Source organism: Triticum dicoccoides, chromosome 7A (genome assembly GCF_002162155.2).
Source record: "Triticum dicoccoides isolate Atlit2015 ecotype Zavitan chromosome 7A, WEW_v2.0, whole genome shotgun sequence".
Taxonomy (NCBI): Eukaryota; Viridiplantae; Streptophyta; class Magnoliopsida; order Poales; family Poaceae; genus Triticum; species Triticum dicoccoides.
In genome coordinates this window covers 463,105,950-463,118,128 of record NC_041392.1, presented here as the reverse complement: position 1 = coordinate 463,118,128, position 12,179 = coordinate 463,105,950, and positions in this window count along the sequence as shown.

The following is a 12,179-nucleotide window of genomic DNA, read 5'->3' as shown; positions in this document are numbered from 1 at the left end:
TCGTCAAAGTTATCGTGATGTTTGTATCTAAGTTATCAGGTCTGTGGCACGTATATTACCATGCTATTTATATATACGTTACCGAGAGTGTTTTCAATAAAAAGAATCCCCATGCCAAAGTTATTGTGATGTTTGCGAGTAAATTATCACGCCCATGATGTGTGTCATGTTATTTACACAAAACTTAATGACTAGCCATCACTTCCGTTGTCACAAACACCCGCATGTCATCGAAAAAATGGATCTCTTTGTAAGAAACACAAGATTGAAGCCAGTATTCACCGGGAAAATATCTGGTGCTCCGGGAGCACCTAAGATTAGGTGCTCCCGTGCGAGCTCGTCCATTGGATCTCAAATCCAAGAGCTCCTGTGAAATGATGAACTTTTTTGCAAAAAACCCTCGTAAAATCCGAAAAATGCACGCAAGTACAGCAGCTACAGCAACTCCTCGTATGTCGTTGGATCTGAGATCCGAGGGCCCAGAAGTCTGTATCATGGGAGCACCTCTGCTCTCATATCACAGGATACTCGCCCAGTATTTACCAAGTGGAATGGCATGCGGACAAAAATTGAGACACTAACTCGTGAGTACAATTTCTTGCTAGAATATTTTTGTGTCCTAGGTTAGGCATCATACAATTTGGAAGTTAGGCATGATATCATTTGTTTTTCTAAAAAATCATTGAACTTTAGGCATGGTAGATAGGCACGAAACAATGACAAAGAGTGCCCAGTCAAACATGTAGTTGCTCTCTTAAAATATAGAATTTAGTCTTGCGGTCAGATAGCACTTTATCCTAAGTTATTAATAACTAAAGCATGCTAGTGGATTGGCTAATGAACCAGTATTTATCTCCTTTGATAGCCTATGGACCTGGGATCGAATACCAATTCTTGCACACTTTTTCGCTTTGGTGTTTACCTCTAATCGGACTAAAAAAACCGCATGAACATCGAACAAGCGATACCCGCGGCCGCGCAATCAAATACCAAACATTCGGTCGTTACATTTCTCATAAAGTAAATACTTTTGGTATTTTTGGTTTATAGATCAGAAAGTAAAAGATTGCAAAATAGTAGATCGGAAACTTATATGATAGAAAATAGAAACATATATGATGGAAAATAGAAACTTATATGATGGAAAATAGACCCAGGGGCCATAGGTTTCACCAGAGGCTTCTCTCAAGATAGCAAATAATATGGTGGGTGAACAAATTACTGCCGAGCAGTTGATAGAAAAGCGCAAAGTTATGATGATATCTAAGGCAATGATCATGAATATAGGCATCACGTCTGTGTCAAGTAGACCGAAACGATTCTGCATCTACTACTATTACTCCACACATCGACCACTATCCAGCATGCACCTAGAGTATTATGTTCATAAAGAACGGAGTAACGCATTAAGTAAGATGACATGATGTAGAGGAATTAACTCTAGCATTATGATGAAAATTCCATCTTTTTATCCTCGATGGCAACAATACAATACATGCCTTGCTTCCCTTACTCTCACTAGGAAAGGACACCGCAAGATTGAACCCAAAGCTAAGCACTTCTCCCATTGCAAGAAGAACCAATCTAGTTGGCCACCGATAGTTCGAAGAGAATTACAGATGATATGAAATCATGCATATAAGAATTCAAAGAATATTCAAATAATATTCATAGGTAAGATGATCATAAATCCATAATTCATCAGATCTCGGCAAACACACCGCAAAAAAAATTACATCGAATAGATCTCCAAGAACAGCGAGGAGAACATGGTATTGAGAATCAAAGAGAGAGAAGAAGCCATCTAGTTACTAACTATGGACCCGTAGGTCTGTGGTAAACTACTCATGCTACATCGGAAGGGAAATAGAGTTGATGTAGAAGCCCTCTGTGATCGAAGCCCCTCCGGCAGGGTGCCAGAAAAGGTCCCTAGATGGGATCTCACGGGTGCAGAAGGTTGCGGCGGTGGAAACGTGTTTTCGTGGATGCCATTGGTGGTTTGGGGATATATGGGAATATATAGGCGAAAGAATTAGGTCAGGAGGTGCATGAGGGGCCCACAAGGGTGGGGGGCGCGTTCTCCATCCTTGTGGCCACCTCGTGGCTCCTCAGACTTCATCTCAAAGTCTCCTAGTTTTCTTTTCATCCAAGAAAAATCATCACGAAGGTTTCATTCCGTTTGGACTCCGTTTGGTATTCCTTTTATGTGGAACTCAAAAACAGGGAAAAAACAGGAACTGGCACTGGGATCTAGGTTAATAGGTTAGTCCCAAAAATAATATAAAATACTATACTAATGCATATAAAACATCCAAAACAGATAATATAATAGCATGGAACAATAAAAAATTATAGATACGTTGGAGACGTATCAAGCATCCCCAAGATTAATTCCCGCTCGTCCTTGAGTAGTTAAATGATAAAAACAATTTTTTATGTGGAATGCTAACTAACATATTTATCCATGTAGTTTATTTATTGTGGCATGAATGTTCAGATCCGGAAGATTCAAAACAAAAAGTTTAATATTGACATAAAAACAATAATACTTCAAGCATACTAACAAGGAAATTATGTCTTCTCAAAATAACGTGGCACTATAGGTGGAATAGAAGGTGGTTGTGGAGAAGACAAAAAGAGGGAGATAGTCTAACATCAACTAGGCGTATCAATGGGCTATGGAAATGCCCATCAATAGATATCAATGTGAGTGAGTAGGGATTGCCATGCAACAGATGCACTAGAGCTATAAGTTTATGAAAGCTCAAAAAAAAAGAAACTAAGTGGGTGTGCATCCAACTTGCTTGCTCATGAAGACCAAGGGTAATTTGAGGAAGCCCATCTTTAGAATACACAAGCCAAGTTCTATAATGAAAAATTCCCACTAGTATATGAAAGTGACAACATATGAGACTCTCTATCATGAAGATCAGAGTGCTACTTTGAAGCACAAGTGTGGAAAAAGGATAGTAACATTGCCCCTGCTTTTTCTTTTTCTTTTTTGGGCCATTTTATTATTATTTTGTCCTTTTCTCTCCCTTTTTTTACTACTTCACATGGGGTAATGCTCTAATAATTAATATCATCACACTTTTATTTACTTACAACTCAAGAATTACAACTCGATACTTTGAACAAAATATGACTCTATATGGATGCCTCTGGCGGTGTATCGGGGTGTGCAATGACTCAAGAGTGATATGTATAAAAATGATGAAAGGTAGCTTTGCCACAAATACGATGTCAACTACATGATCATGTAAAGTAATATGACAATGACGGAACGTGTCATAATAAACGGAATGGTGAAAAGTTGCATGGCAATATATCTCGGAATGGCTACAGAAAGGCCATAATAGGTTGGTATGGTGGCTGTTTTGAGGAAGGTTTATGGTGGGTTTATGGCAATGGCGGAAGTTACGTGACACTAGTGAGGCTAGCAAAGGTGGAAGTGTGAGAGTGCATATAATCCATGGACTCAACATTAGTCATAAAGAACTCGCATACTTATTGCAAAAATCTATTAGTCATCCAAACAAAGTACTACGTGCATGCTCCTAGGGGGAAAAATTGGTATGAAAAGACCATAGCGCATCCCCGACTTGCACTGATAAGGAAGACAATCAAAAAATATCTCATGCTCCAACTTCGTTACATAACTGTTCACCATATGTGCATGCTATGGGACTCACAAACCTTAACACAAGTATTTATCAAATTCACAACTAATCACTAGCATGACTCTAATATCACCATCTTCATATCTCAAAACAATCATAAGGAATCAAACTTCTCATAGTATTCAATGCACTTTATACGAAAGTTTTTATTATATCCCTCTTGGATGCGTATCATATTAGGACTAAATTTATAACCAAAGAAAATTACCATGCTGTTTAAAGACTCCCAACATAATATAAGTGAATCATAAAAGTTCATCAATTTCTAAAAAATAAAGCCATCGCCGTGCTCTAAAAAGATATAAGTGAAGCACTAGAGAAAAATTGCCTAGCTCAAAAGATATAAGTGAAGCATATAGAGTATTCTAATAAATCACGATTCATGCGTGTCCCTCTCAAAAGGTGTGTACAACAAGGATGATTGTGGCGAACTAAAAATCAAAGACTCAAATCATACAAGATGCTCCAAGCAAAAGACATATCATGTGGTTAATTAAAATATAGCCTCATGTAAAGTTACTGATAGACGAAGACGAAAGAGGGCATGCCTTCCGGGGCATCCCCAAGCTTAGGATCTTGGTTGTCTTTGAATATTACCTTAGGATCTTGCCACTCCTTATTCCATAGTCCATCAAATCCTTACCCAAAACTTGAAAACTTCACAACACAAAACTCAATAGAAAATCTCATAAGCTCCGTTAGTATAAGAAAATAAATCACCACTTTTGGTAGTGTTGTGAACTCATTCTTTATTTATATCGGTGTAATTTAGATACATTATAACTGAGCACTTTTCCTACCTTCTCAGGCCTAGCCATCTGATTTACACTTTTAGGCCTTTTAACCGTCTGATTAAACTTTGAGTGTAGTACTTACCCCGACTGGACTGGGAAGCTGCTCCCGTATCAAAATTAGAGGCATGTGGTTAATTGGGCCGCTCTCGCATGAAGCCCATTCAAATTTACAGGAACCATTGAATGTGTTCCACTAAAAAAACATCGAACATGCAAGACACCGGTCTCCCTTCGCTCGACACCCTCCTCCCCTTGCGTTTCGACTTCTTCCGCACTGTCACTGTCTCTTTATCTCTCCAGACCTAATGGCACTCCAGCGCCGGTGGCGGCGACGCATCACCCCACCCCCACCCCTTCTAGGTGATATCTACAGGATCACACGGCCCCCTCTCTCTCTCCAACCCAGAAACATATCAGCCATGCGGCAGCCCTTGCACACCTTCTTTATCTTGGTGGCGTGTCCAATCCCACATCACCGCCTCCACCTCTGCGCTCCATTTCCACACACAATTATCGTAAATTGCTCCATCTGAGTTCATCAAGGATAAAGAAGATATCCCAGATATTCGTTTCCCTGGAATATAATGGAAGATATTTTGCAAATCCCCGCAATGGAAGATTGTTGAGATTGCTCCATCCGGTTGTTGTCTTGCCACTGTTATTTTGTTGCTTCTATGGAAGATAGGTTAAGAAATACTATTATGGGGTTCTACACATAATATTCATCTTCCTGCAATCGGATTTCTGTCTACACGCACTACTGAATTAATAGATTGAACTTAGTCGCATACTTGAGAAAGATTAAAGCCTCGGTTTATTCAAGGTTTGTGACGCAATTTATATGGCAGTAGTACCTGTTGCATATGTTCAATCTGAAGCTGAGTTGGTCAGTATGTTTTCTTGCTATTTGATCTCTGATTAGTGTACTTCCTTCACTAATATATTTGGTTAATATTTTCCATTTTAAGACCAGACATGTTGGCTAGGTATGTTAACTTGCAGGTGAAAGAAACTATGCTTCTAAACAGTGAGGCTCGTGAAGCCACGACAAGGAAGAATAAGTAGTTCATTGCTTGCAACTATTTTTTGTCTGACTTTGTTCAAGATGTTTTCGTATCTCATGTAACTAAATACGACTGTGAGTCATCTTTAGGTGATGGTGCCCTCTCATATCTTCATCCTCCCGGGCTGTCTGATCGCGTAATTGCGCCTTTCATGGCCGTCCAATCAATCTCAGCATGTTGTCCTAAGCGGCTTTGAGGTCAGTGGAAAGTTTGATTTGACCTGTGATGTAATGTCTGATGGGAATACCAGAGAATGCTATTTCCAAATTGTGTTATGATGCTCGTTTGTGTCAAGATAGATTGCTGACATGGAGCACATGCATTATGTATTCTATAATTTTAAATTCAATGTAGGTAATCACTTCTTTAGTGATAGCACTGCCAAGTACTCCCTCTATTCCTAAATATAAGTTTTTTTAGACATTTCAAACGGAATACAACATACAGATGTATGTTGACATATTTTAGAGTGTAGATTCACTCATTTTTCTCCGTATGTAGTCGCTTGGTGGAATCTCTAGAAAGACTTATATTTAGGAACGGAGGGAGTACTTGCTGAATTGTTGTTATTATTGCAGATTATTTTGTTGGCCGGTAAGCAAGCAACACTGGACATGGTACAATGTGCTCACATTCCTCAATGGAATAGAAATCAGTTCAATTAGATGTAAGCTCTCTTTTTTCTTGTTAGATGTTCCGTAAACTCCCGAGCACAATGTTTATTTTTGTACTAATTACTCAGGTGATACATGGAAGATTCCACAAGACTTGATGATCAAAACAAGGACTCCTCCCCATCGGCGTATTCGGCTAGGACTCTTGTTATCCTAGGCCTTTGGTACATTATATAAACCGAGGCCAGGCTAGTCGATAGAGAATATATAAACATACAATCATACCATAGGCTAGCTTCTAGGGTTTAGCCTCTCTGATCTTGTGGTAGATCTACTCTTGTACTACCCATATCATCAATATTAATCAAGCAGGACGTAGGGTTTTACCTCCATCAAGAGGGCCCGAACCTGGTTAAAACATCGTGTCCCTTACCTCATGTTACCATCTGCCTTAGACGCACAGTTCGGGACCCCCTACCCGAGATCCGCCGGTTTTGACACCAACATTGGTGGTTTCATTGAGAGTTCTGCTGTGTGTTCGGCAAAAGGTTGATGGCTCGCTTGCAGATCAACTGCGACTTCGGCATCTTCGTCACCAGCTCGGCTGGTCACCTTGGTTCGACCAAGGACTGCGCCCCACCACCGATCATCATGTTCGGATGAGGGTCTTTATAAACATCAACTCCGATCTCTATCAAGATCATGGAGGAATCATCCAGGGAGCCCGGGGGCTCAACGTCAACATTGCCCTCGGGCGACCGTGCTGTTTTTTTGGATAGAAAACTTGTGTCCGTCGCCACCGCCTCCTCAACTGTCATTTTAATGATTGCTTCGGTGGAATTGTGCAGAATTGAGTCTACAAAATCCCTGGAAAATTTCGTCGAGTTCCGATGCAGGAATCTCTGGCAATCCACGATATACCGGAGCCCTGTTAAATCTGGACGGGAATCTAGATGAGTTTAGGGTGTGGTGTCCAGCTTCTAGCTCGGACGTCCTTTGGAAGATCCAACCGTTGATCGGCTGCAGAATCCCTATATCTACCACCTCTCAAACTTTCAGCTCGATCCGACCGTCCAAACTCCGGGAACCTTCCGATTAGTGCATCACTTTTCGGATCTGTTTTCTGCGCGAAAATGAATCCGACCCGAGTTCGTCTTTGTTATGAATGGGATTTCGGACATCCCTTTTGAAGGAAGTTTTGTATGGGGTATTGTGTTTTGTTCTCAAACACATCCCACTAACTTTAAAATCTTTTAAACATGATCTTCAACATCATGCTGGTGTCAAACCAGTCCGGCAATATTGCTCCACGGCTACCGACTTGGGCTAGACACGTCGTCACTTTGTTGAGCCGAGCTCAACTTATTCGGATGATCATCTCGGCAAGCCGAACAAGAGTTCGACACTGCGAAGGATAAATCATCACCAACATCGCCGCCCCACGGATTACCCAGAGCGGGCACACCGGCATCACCGCACGGTCACTTCATCAAGCCGGCATTGACCACGCCACGACCTGCATCGGCAGGGCCGCACTGTTGCTTCTTCAAGCCGGTGTCCATCACTCCGACCTACTTCGACTCATCGGCTAACATCGAGGCTTCGACGTCTCGGCTGGACCGGGGGCTTCGCCATCTCTTCATCAACCTACTCCGGAGACTTCGGCGTCACTAGCCGACCAGCTCCGTCACGTTAGCTGGACCGAGGGCTTTACCTCAGCGAGCCAGCCTTTACCAGCATCGCCATGCCGTCGCTTTATCGCCCATCAGGCAATGGGTGTGCGGATCGAGTCCCAATTTTGGGAATCACCTTTCTTCGGATTGCTACAACAAATAAACCAGGTGCTATTAATCCTAGTATGTTTTGCTTGTTTGGGTTTATTTTTCCCAAGGAATTATTACTCTGATTTGTCCATCATCTGTACACAGGTCTATCAAATGATGGCCGCATTAACGATGGTCGCGTGGTGGTTCGGTCAGTTTCCGTACATAGTCCGGCGAACGCCGCATCCGGAACTCGGACCGACCTGTGAATTCAGGCTTTGCCACACCTTTACCGCATCACGCCGACGCCCTGCATCGACATTGACTTCCGCGCCAGGCCATATTTCTTTTAATACTCACTTTGCATAAATTATTTATTATGCAACATTTTTTTATTATCATTACTATTATCTCTGGTTTGCACTATTTTTTGTGCACAGGAAAATGATCCGGGTTGGGCAGTATCGCCGACGCCCTGAATCTTCCATGTATGTCGGTGTCAAAACCGGCGGATCTCGGGTAGGGGGTCCTGAACTATGCGTCTAGGCCGAATGGTAACATGTGGCAAGGGACACGAAGTTTTACCCAGGTTCGGGCCCTCTTGATGGAGGTAAAACCCTACGTCCTGCTTGATTAATATTGATGATATGGGTAGTACAAGAGTAGATCTACCACGAGATCGGAGAGGCTAAACCCTAGAAGCTAGCCTATGGTATGATTGTTGTTCTGTATGTTGTCCTACGGACTAAAACCCTCCGGTTTATATAGACACCGGAGAGGGTTAGGGTTACACAAAGTCGGTTACAATGGTAGGAGATCTAGATATCCGTATCGCCAAACTTGCCTTCCACGCCAAGGAAAGTCCCTTCCGGACACGGGACGAAGTCTTCAATCTTGTATCTTCATAGTCCAGGAGTTCGGCTGAAGGTATAGTCCGGCCATCCGGACACCCCCTAATCCAGGACTCCCTCAGTAGCCCCTGAACCAGGCTTCAATGACGACGAGTCCGGCGCGCAAATTGTCTTCGGCATTGCAAGGTGGGTTCCTCCTCCAAGTACTTCATAGAAGATTTAGAACACAAAGATAGTGTCCGGCTCTACAAAATAAGTTTCCACATATTGCCATAGAGAGAATAATATTTACACAAATCTAATCTGCTGACGTATTCCGTAGTGTGACATCGCACCACGGCCAAGCCTTTATTCGAATCATTTTATTGTCCCACCTCAGCGTGTCATGCGAGGCGGTTTCCTTGGCACGTCTTGTTAAAGCAGAGATCGTGTCCCCTTATTCCGGGATTCTCATCAATACGGGCGTGGGTAACCCAACCGCTTATAGGACTCCTAGACTATAGGCAAGTCCAAACAGCCACGGAGAGGACGCTTGATATTCACCCTCTTTATAAAGGGACAAGGCTTTTACTTTTTTCCCTCCCATGCTCAATCGAATCCTTCCCCCACCTCAAGCTCAAACACCCAAAGTTCAGGTCAGGTTCTCCGAACCTTCAATCATGTCCGGATCTAGCCTTCAAGGCCGATGGGTGCCTTCCTCCATCATGGAAGAAGACATCAAAAGGTTGAGGGAGGCCAGATATCTGACCGCCGAGGTTTTGCATCACCTGCCTGCCCGAGGGCAACCCGTCCCCTCCCCGAACACAACAAGAACGTCGTGTTCGTCTCCCACTTCCTCCGAGGTCTAGGCCTTGCTCTGGATCCTTTCGTCAGGGGTTTGATGTTTTATTACGGGCTAGATTTCCATGATCTAGCTCCGGACTCCTTTCTTCATATCACGACATTTATTGTCGTGTGTGAGGCCTTCCTCCGGGTTACCCCTCACTTTAGCCTGTGGCTCAAGACCTTTGAAGTAAAGCCGAAGATGATCGAGGGGCAACATGCAGCGTGTGGAGGTGCCTCGATACGCAAGATGACAGGAGCTCCATGGCCCAAAGGTTCCATTCCAGAGGTGTCTGAATTGTGGCAACAGGAGTGGTTCTACATCACGGCTCCTAGAAGTGCCAAGTGGGCGGCCGCCCCTATTTTCTGCTCGGGCCCTCCACCACAGCTGATGTCATGGATCAGCAGAGGTCTGAGCTGGGGTCCAGCCAAGGACGTGCCTATACTACAAAGCTGCATTCGAGATCTCTTCAATGGAGATTTTAGTTTGGTTGCGGTAATACAAGTTATGCTGGTTCGTCAAGTCCAGCCTTGCAAACGCCGGCCCCTTCGCTTGTGGGAGTTCAATCCCGAGGGACCGCGTGTCATTCAAAATTTCCTCGGCCTGACGCACGAGGACATGTACAAGTCATTCTTCAGACCTCGGGTAGAGTGTCCAAAAATCACCGAGGATGTGGGCCTGAGCAGTAACCGTGCCGCCGAACAGGTAAGGAATCTTCCAGCCGAACATACTATCTCTCATTTGTTACGAAGTTATTTCTGAGAGTTCGCTTTTTGACCAAGACTGGCTAACAAAGGCGAAGTTGATTTGGTGTTCGGCCCCCCTCCCTGAGGGTTTGGACAATCCGATATTGGAAAAGATGCTCCAGGTCGCACCTTGCCCGGAGCCCTTGAAGGAAGATACTGGGGAGGATAAGACGGGCGGACGCGGGCCCCCAACGCTGCCCATTCTAACTGAGGGAGCGAGCATCTCCATGAAGGAAGACGACCGGAGGAGAAAAAGGACTGCGCCCGGGTATTCGGAAGCCGAAGCTTCCAAACGGGAGAAGAAGTCTCCCACTGAGGGTCCTACCTTGGGGGGTGCTTTTGCCGCACAAAGTCCGTGGGGGGATCAATTCTCCAGCGAGTCGTAAGTGACCCGAAATACTTTAACAGTACAGGTATGCCATCTTCTTCTTCTGAGAAAATAACCACCGCATATATCTTTGCAGTTCGGGCCTTAGCCCCTCTCAAATGAGCTCGTCTTCGGGGGATCTTCTTCCAGAGATGATGGAGAGCGAAACGCCTCCTCCGGACTCCTCCGCTCCGGAAGCGGGCGACCCCGAAGTGTTGTCACGGAGGGCCTCTCCGAGTCTGGTGAGCCCAGAAGATAATCCCATTGACCCCCGAAGATCCCAGTGTCCGGCTCCCGAAGAGAGCGGACAAAAGAGTCCGGCACCGTCTGGTGTGTGATCGGATGTTCTGATGGAGTTGGTGGGGCGAGCGGCCATCTCGGATGAACACCGTGTGCTGATGAATACGGTGATGGAGAGAATCTCGTCCGCCGAAAGCGGATTGCATGAAGCTTTTATGAGTCTACTGGCAGGCTTTGAGGTACGTAAAATAATGTATGATACTCCTGCACAAGCTAGGTGTGCCCTATGTAGATAGTAGCCCCTGAGACTCTGGTTATCGTCGGAAACGACGATGAACAGAGGATCATATTCCCAGGTAATAACCATACTGCCTCTATGTGCAGGTGATGGAAGCTCCGGTGGCTGGCTGGACTAGCGGGTTTGCCCATTTAAAACGGCAGTTGGATGCGGCAGACGCCGACATCGAGCTTGTTAACAAAAGGCTTGACGAGGCACATGGTAAGAGTCATTATCTGGTAAACGCCACATAGTAGGAGCAGTATGATGCCAGTATCTTTAATATGTTGTGACTGCAGATGGAGCTGCCACTGTTGAAGCCTTGTGAGCAGAACTTACCCGAGCCAAGGAACAAGCGAGGTTTGGTAATGCGGCTGCTTTGAAGGCGGCCGAAGAGTTGAAAGATGAGAAGGCCGCGCATGGCGAGAGCCGAGATAAGATGGCCAAGATGGCCATAGAATTAAAAGCCGCTGCCGACCGTTGCCAGGTTCTTGAAAAGGAAAACCTAGCGAAGGCATCGGACCTTGAGAAGGCTGCTGTGACGAGAAAAGACATCTACTCTGCTATGAGGGCGAAGAAGGAGGAGCTGCGGGAAGCTGGGGATATTGTAGCTGGGAAATCCTTTATGTTGCGGAGGAAGTTCGGAGATCCACGGTATGCCTCCCTGGATCGGCTGTGGAGTTCGGAGGATGTGTATATGGATTTGGCGGCGAGCATTGCCGATGCGGCCAAGTACTTCCAGGGTCAGACGGACCGTGAAGTGGACCAGCTGTTTTGGACACAATTCCATTCTCCCGAGCGTTCTCTTTCATTGACTGACCAATTAGCCGAACGGGCCGAACTGAATAGGTTGTCCGGACTCGCCATGAGGTCTGTTGTGGATCAGCTATGGCCGGAAAGGCCAAAACCGAACAGTTATTTCAGCTTGGTGCAGCAGTTCCTTGACATGGTGCCACACAT